This window comes from Pelobates fuscus, chromosome 7 (genome assembly GCF_036172605.1).
Source record: "Pelobates fuscus isolate aPelFus1 chromosome 7, aPelFus1.pri, whole genome shotgun sequence".
Taxonomy (NCBI): Eukaryota; Metazoa; Chordata; class Amphibia; order Anura; family Pelobatidae; genus Pelobates; species Pelobates fuscus.
This window is the reverse complement of record NC_086323.1, coordinates 172,037,379-172,045,951: the sequence shown is the minus strand read 5'-3', so window position 1 is coordinate 172,045,951 and position 8,573 is coordinate 172,037,379.

Below are 8,573 nucleotides of genomic sequence, written 5' to 3'. Positions count from 1 at the left end.
TGTCAGTGTGTATCAGGGTCCCTGAGGACAGGTGTCAATCCATATCTGCCAAGTGACCCTATGTAGGGGGAACAGTCCCTATTCTGCTCTGTGTCAGTGTGTTTCAGGGATCATTAGGATAGGTGTCAATCCATATCTGCTTAAGTGACCCTATGTAGAGGGAACAGTCCCTATTCTGCTCCGTGTCAGTGTGTATCATGGATCATTAGGATAGGTGTCAATCCATATCTGCCAAGTGTATGTATGTAAGGGGAACAGTCGCTATTCTGCTCTGTGTCAGTGTGTATCAGGGTCTCTGAGGACAGGTGTCAATCCATATGTCAAGGTGTCAATATGTCATATGTCAGGTGTCAATCCATATCCATTGTGATTTAGGAATGTTAGGTGATTTATGCCCTTTATGGATTAAAACCAGATTCTGCATCAACTGTGTAATTTTCAATGGGAGTTTTGCCATGGATCCCCCTCCGGCATGCCACAGTCCAGGTGTTAGTCCCCTTGAAACAACTTTTCCATCACTATTGTGGCCAGAAAATTTGCCTGCCCATTGAAGTCTATGGCGGTTCGCCCGGTTCACCGGTTCGCAAACGTTTGCGGAAGTTCGCGTTTGTCGTTCGCGAACCGAAAATGTTATGTTCGCGACATCACTAGTTATAAAGAAATGCTTAAAAAATGCATTTCTTTTCTTTAGAAAAAGGAGTTTAAGAGGGCATATGATAGCATGATACAAATATACACAGGGTCTGTTCCGACTGTTACGTGTGTGTGGTTGTTATCAGAAATACATACCAGATAAAAAGTCACCCACTACAGTAAAATAAAGATGTGGATTTCTCTACCTGAAGAGGTTGTCTTATCAATTCTATAGGTAGTTTTAAAAAAGACCTGGATGTTTAAAAAAAAAAAAAAAAAAAAAATGCAATAATAGAATTAATATGTATGTGAAATTGATTTGCCATTAATGAGTAATGGGGTTTTTGCCTTCTTTTGGATCAACAGAATACAGTTACAGGTTTTAAGGTTAAACTTGATGGACTCATTTCCTATAAAGGATAGTTTTTTTTTCAACTTTGATTATTATGCAATTATTACTTTTTAGCCACATTCATCCTGCAAGTTCTACTTTATTGGCTCAATTTCGTAATGAATGTATAAAAACCAGTGTAAGAAAGAAAAAGATTTACATTAAGAGACCATATTAAATAAGGCAAACCAGACCTATGTTGATCACAGGGAAACTGGCAATCTGCCATCGCTCCTTTACCAACAGCAAGGTTACACATGTGCTATCAATTAGTCAGTTTGGAGGCAGCCAATAAAAGTAGCAACAGGGTTGGAACCAGTCACTTCTTATGTCAAAGAATAACAGGAGCTGTTAGTGCCTGCTTGTTCGTAGCAGCTGTTGCTAACTCCCTGCCACTACTTGTGAAATTGGCAGACTGTATGTAGCCACTACTTGTTAAAATCAGTGACGTACGGTAGCATTTAGGAGTTCACTGGTAAAATGTAAAAACAAACTGAAGTATATTTTCTATACAGTGAATTTTAGTCACTTGAAAAACAAATTACAATTTTGTGGAACAATTTTAGTTGGAAAAAATGACTAAATGTAAGTGAAAAGTTAAAATTGATCCATTTACATGGAAAGTGCAAACTATAACATTCCTTAAATATATAATTTGTAATGTGTTTCTTCCAGTGGAATATTAGAGTGGGAGTGAAAAATAACGGACAACGTTTTTATCCAATCTCCTCCTCTGAAAGGGAAAGAGGCAGTGGCTGATTCCAGACATGGGTAAAGTAGTGTAATCGGTAATGAATCAGTGGCTGCAATAGTTTGTAGCATTGTGAGGTGGTTTTTGGGAGTGTTTGATCATTGAGATATAACAAGTCGTGTTCCTTGGTCCAGATTTTGGAATGCTGAGAGTCTTTAGAAAATGTTTCACTTGAAAATTTTGGAAGGTTTGTCCACTTGTTGGCTGTCCTGTGCTTGTTTGTTGTGCGATAATGAGAGTTGGAGATATATTCCCAAGATAGGATCTTTTTCCAGACCATCAGTGTTGTTGTTATTGTGGAATGGGACAATGTAATCTGTAGAGGTAGAGAGCAGCAATGGGAAGGCCTGAAGTGGAGTATAAACATGTAATTGCTCTATGAGGATTCAATGTTTTCAGAGGGTTGCTTGGACCAATCTACAATTCTATTCAGGTGGATTGCATATTGATAGTGTAAGATTTTGGGAAACTTCACTCCACCTCCTTTGATCGAACTAGAATATGGTATATGATATATGTGACGAACCGGCGTCACTGAGTGCCATACGCACATGTACCCATTAACTTGCCCGCAGTGTTTCCAGGTCCAGGTGCGGCGGATCGCCCTACCTGATCCTAAAAGAAGCCATAATCACGAGCCGGAGAAGATCCAGGATCCTCCTGCCTATAGCCGGACTGTCACCCAGGCAGACAGCAGATGCAGGGGCTCCCTACCCGGGAGCTACACGTCCAGGCTCGTTGCTGTCCAAAGAGTGCTCTTTCTGATGCTACCTATGTGGAGATATCCACTAAAAAGAGAGGCGTGAGCCAAAGCAGAATCCCTGGAACTGTGAGTCAGCTTCATGGCTGCAGAGTCCTGCTGGCCGCCTGGAAGTCTGTGCTGGCCCATAGGAGAAGGGCTGCCATTCAAACTGGTTTTGCGCCCTTTCTCCTGATAGCCGGCAAAATGCCTCCCCTCCCTGAGCGCTGATTTGGTTTCTCGCCCTTTTCCCTAATTGCCTGTCGGAAAGCTCCACTCCCTGAGCACTGATTGGCGTGAATGGGTTCGCGCCTGGCCGCCGCATGGTTTAGGTGCAAAGTTTGAATATACTGGCCTAAACCAAGAGATTCTCTGGAGCTGTTTTCGGGTATGTACTGAGCCTCAATCCCAGATTTTACACAATGATTTCTTGGGCTCTGTACATCCGATAACCCAGCTATTTGCAGGGATCCTAGCTGGGACCCATTTCCTTCCCAGGGCGTCGGGCCCTCTAAGTTTCCCCATGTATGTGATGTTTATTTCTGTATGCAATTGTTTTACTGTTTGTATCTCCAAGAGCGGGAGATGGCTATATGTAACCCATACCCCTCAAGCCTGAGATTGAGGGGCTTGCGCTGAGTAGAATGGAGACCCCCTGCGGGGGTCTGTGTATAAATAAAGCCTGTACCAATAAAGCATTGTCACTGTTGTACCCTTCATCATGTCTCGGCTGATGTTTGGGTAACCAAGGACTTTGATCACTGTTTCACATGGAATTTGGGAGACTTACAACAGATGTATTGGGGATCCGTTACAGATACATGGTCTTTTTCCTGCCCAAATAAAGGTGATTAAAAAGTGAATGAATAGCCCTAAAAAAATATGCTAGGTAATGGGATAGACAACATTGTAAGTAGGTACAAAATTCTGGGGAGTACACAGTGATTACATTCACTCTGCCTAATAAACAAAATTGGGGGAAGTCTCATTTTGCAAGATCTCCTTTAATGGACTCATCAGTTCCAAACAATTTGGTACAGGTCAGTACAGGTCCTTCGGGAAAGGAGTGATAGTCACCTAAATATTTGATGGTGGTATAGCTCCATTGAAACGTAAAACTGCTCATACTCTGTATATCTGCCTTTGAGACTGATAGGTTAACAATGTACCTTTTCTCCACATTAACTTTAGAGAGTGGGCTATATGTGGCCATCTCATTAATAAGTGAGGGTAAATAAGATGACGGATGCGAGAAAGGGGAAAAATAGCTGGCGCTCAGGAAGAGAGAAAAACTCTACAATATTGAGGCTTATTCCCTTTTCTAATATGGCGCTCATGGACTCGGACACATGTTCATATAATGAATATGATCCGTATATATGAGACTCTGGGGGGATGGACTCCCGAACATAGCGTCACAGAAGGTGAAGCATCACACACAGATGGCAGGAACATCACCGGAAGTAACATATCGGATCCGGACCAGAGAAATCAAGAAAACATACGAGGATACTTAGATCACTCCGAGTAACAAGAATACTGTTCCCTCTATAGAAGCCTATGTATATATTTTCTTTTATGTAAGGTTTTTTCTGTGTGCTTTATATTTTCTTTTACTTCGAGGACTCAAAGATGTCTTTTTTTTTAGTATCCTGACCATATTTGGTAATGGGAGTGGACTTTGTCCACACATGTGTTCATGTTTTAATTAATTTGTATGTATATATATATTTGTGTACGGCACATTCCAAGGACGTAAGGAAAACAGGGTTTAAAATAGTTCCTTAATAGCAAGTCAGTTGAGGTGTGCCGAAACTGACGTAAGGTTAGGCCTGTAAAAGAGGGCCCACCTAGGAAAATGATAAAATTGAGGGTGCGGTGGGAGGGGCACTTCCGAGATCGTCGAAGACAGGTAAGCAGGGGCTCACTGGGTTTAAATAGGGAAATTAAGTGCCTCCCACAATTACAGGCCAAGCCTTCTATTTGTGTACGGCACATTCCGAGGACGTAAGGAAAACAGGGTTTAAAATAAGTAGTTCCTTAATAGCAAGTCAGTTGAGGTGTGCCGAAACTGACGTAAGGTTAGGCCTGTAAAAGAGGGCAAAAATAATAACCATTAAAAACAAAATGCGTTTATTAAGCGGTACATCATTTAGTCATATCACAGAAAGCCAGCCTTATCTCTTTCTCTGGATTGGGAATGTATCTGTTGTATGCGGATGATTTCCACCTCCCCATGTTTTTAATTATGTGTGTCGGTACATGATTACCTGAGGCAGCTGTGGCTGCTCCAATGCGAAAAGAATGGCCCGAGAATGAACGTGGGTTTTGTCCCAAGCGGAGTAAAAGGGTGCGTATGTAAAGCATGAAAATTTTTGTGGTCAGGGGTTTCCCTAGCATAGCTAGAAGTGGGCTATCAGGAGCGGAATTAGCTTGGGCTGCTACTAGCTTATCCAATACACGGACGGGACACCATTTGGTTGAAGTGGGATAAAAGTTAATTTCCACTGGTGGGCCTGTTTGGCTTGTTTTGGTACGGGTAACGGACAAAGTGTAGTGATCTAGATTTTTAATTAAGTGTTTCTTTTGGAGGCACGAGCTGAAATCAGAAGCTCTCTCTACAGTGAACTCTTTGGGTCTCAAGAAACCATAAAAGGCTAGATAAGCCGCTGATTTGATAACGAGGTTTGTGATATGTTCGAAAGGGGACGTGTCGAGTACATCGGACAAATTCTTAAACAGCTTACTATCTATGGGAAGGCGTTTAGTGGGTATGTGTACTGACAAGTTATGAATGCCTTTGAGGACACTTTTAAGAGGGTAGGAAGATAGGAAAGGAGACTTGTTGGGAAAGGAGGTTAACATGTAGTGTTGGATTCCCGTTAAGTAGAGTTTGATTGTGTTGTAAGCTAGATTAAGAGAAAAGTGGCAAAAAGTTGTGAAAGCAACCATGGTTTCAACAGAAAAAACATTTATTACACAGTAATTACGAACGAAACACATAAACAGTTCATATGCTCTGTAATAGGCTTTCCTCGTGTTAAGGGATAGACCCGCCTGAGCAAGCGTGCCGCTTAGTTGTAAGAGAGAGCTTAACGCATTACCAGGTCTTCGAATTTTGGAGGTACCCTGGGTTGCTGGGAAGCTGTAGGATGTAGTCTGAAGAACTCCTGCAAATTGAAGCGTGACAGAGCATCAGCGGCAGTATTATGTATACCTGGGACGTGAACACAGGATATGCAGAACTGGAGATTAGCTGCTAGCCAAGTGAGTCTCCTGACTAGGTTCATGATCGTGAGGGACTGAGAGCGGCCCTTGTTGATGATGTTACAGGTAGCTAAGTTGTCACAAAAACACCTGACTGACTGCCCCCTCCACTCTACCCCCCACGTGTAAGCTGCTGCTACGATAGGGTAGATCTCAAAAAGAGAGGAGGTGGTACTGAAACTCTCGAGTGACGTGGTTTCGACCGGCCAGGAGTCGTACAGCCACTCGTCTCCAAATATGGCCGCATAGCCTAAGGTACCTGAAGCGTCAGTCCAGAGTACTGGGGAATCGTCGGAAACGGGGGGAACAAACAGTGACCTGCCATTCCACGAGGAAAGGAACAGCTGCCACATTCTCAGGTCAGCTGTAGCTGACTCGTCTAAGGGTGTAGTGGAGTCATCGTCAGGGAGACCGTGCAAAAGTGAAAGGATTCTGGAAATGAAAGACCTACCCTGTGGAATTATTCTCATGGCGAAATTAAGTGAGCCTAAAAGTGACTGTAGCTGTTTCCTGGTGCAAGTGCCTAGTGACATGCAGGTGTTAATGTAAGACAGAATTCGGTCTACTTTCTCCTGGGGCAGGCTGGCGTGCATGGTGACCGAATTGAGTGTAATCCCCAGAAAAGTAATTTCGGTTTTGGGACCTTCAGTTTTGTCCTGGGCTACGGGGACACCTAAATCTTTGAAGAGCGTGAGCAAGTGATTAAGGCTGCGTGGAGTGCAGTGGTGAGGTTCAATGGTGAGGAAGTCATCTAAATAATGAATGACAACTGGGCATCTGCAGAAGTTCAGGAGAAGCCATGTTAAGGTTTCGGCGAACAGGTCGAATAACTTGGGGCTACTTTTGGAGCCGAAAGTAAGCCTGGTAGCGAAATAGTAGTTGTCTTGCCACTTAACTCCGTGCAGATGCCAGAGTGATTGATGAATGGGAAGTAACTTAAAGGCGTTAGTAATATCCGACTTACTTAACCAGGCTGCCTTCCCGGAGTTAATAATCGCTTGAATGGCATCATCGATTCTAGCGTACTGAAGAGAAAAATCTTCTGACGGGATTAGTGAATTCAGGCTAGGTGTGGGAGAGGCGTGTGGTGCAGAAAAGTCAATAATAAGTCTCTTTTTGTTGTTAAACTTCCCAGTGGCGATACCTAGAGGGTTAGTTCTCCATGAGGAGAAAGGAGGAGTAGTGAAAGGGCCTATCATGAAGCCGTTATCTACTTCTTTCTGTAAGAGTACTTATAGGGTGTCGGGGTCTGTGAGAGCTGACTGAAGGTTGGGGCACTCCAAGATGCCTGAGGGGAGAGAGACAAAGCCTGTGTGAAACCCGTGAGTGAACCCTGACGTGAGAAATTCCACCAGATGTAAAGAAGGATGATTAGCCAGGTAACGTTGCAAACTCGGTATGTTTATTGGAGTGGATGCCTTTTTAGGGTACAATTTGTTAGGGCACATAGTCTTGGCATGTGCCCTGAAAAAAAGCGAGCACACATGCAGCAGTCTACAAGCACTGTAACTACAACCCCCAGCATTAAAATTATTGCAGACCTGAGCTTTGCCCAAGAACACTATTGGCCTGCCTAATTTGTCTCTAATCTCCTTCTGGTTGGAAGTTGACTGAAAATCGGAGTTGGCGTTACTGGTAGAGGGGATAGCTACATTTTCAGGACAGAAATTAATGGAGTGAGCTGCAGATGAGCATATGGCACAGGAAGGGGTTTTGAGACCTGCAAAATGCATAAGAAACAACTCTGTGTCTAGCTGACCCCAGTCCGTGACTGCATTATATTGAGACAATGAAGTGGCTGACCTAGAGGAGAATGACTTGTGATAGTCGTAAAAGGCGAAGCCCCCGTACTTATAAGCTAGCTCTATCACCTTGTGTAGGTACAAATCTAGCTCCTCTCTGCGGAGGGGAAAAGCAGTACAGATAACGTCTCTGTATAGGCCAAATGCCAAGACAAACTCAGGAATGTTAAGTTTCCTATTCAACCTAGGGTCTCTGGCCCTCATTACTACTGATAGATCCTCAAACGTGTACGCCCTGTTTTCTACCACGTCTTGAGCCGCTATCAGTAGCGAGGCCAAGTTAACATCCTTTCCCTCTATGATGTCACGTCTGAGAGACTGCGGTATTAGGTGAATAGGATTAATAACGTTAGTAACTTTCCTAGCCGGTGGAGGGTTACTGTTACCTCCTAGGGTGGGTGTGGGCTGGACAACCGGCCCGGGAATCTCGGGGACTGTAGGAACATTATTAGCTTCCAGGTTATCCAATCTGTTATTGATGGTGGCAACTGAGGACACTAGGGAGGCCATCATGGCGTGTAATTCAGCCAGGCTATTAAGTACATTAACCTGTGAACTAGGGCCAGGCCTTTCGTTATCCTCAGTAGAGTTTAATAAACGAAAAAGTTCATTCTTCCTAGCTGAAGCCGGATAAGGGATATTCCTCTTTTTAAGTTCAGCGGTAATCTTAGGGATAGTCCAGGAGCGATAGCTGGAAGCTGGACTTGGAGGGGTTGGTTGCCTTCTCTGCGTGCCCGACCTGAGAGGGGTGCTGGTAACCGACAGATTGTCTTCTAACACCGAAGCGTTGGACATTCTAAGGGGGGCAGAGAGGGTGAGTTTAGTACTGAAAAATAAATAGCTGGAGGGACCCCACTTACTAGGCTAGTGCCCATAGGCGAAATTGTATTAGCTTAGCTTTCGTTGGTGGCAGATGAGGCCCTAACTACTTGCCAAGTGGCTATGAGAGGCACTAACTATGATTTGGCTCATGGGGCCTTGGTGCCACTG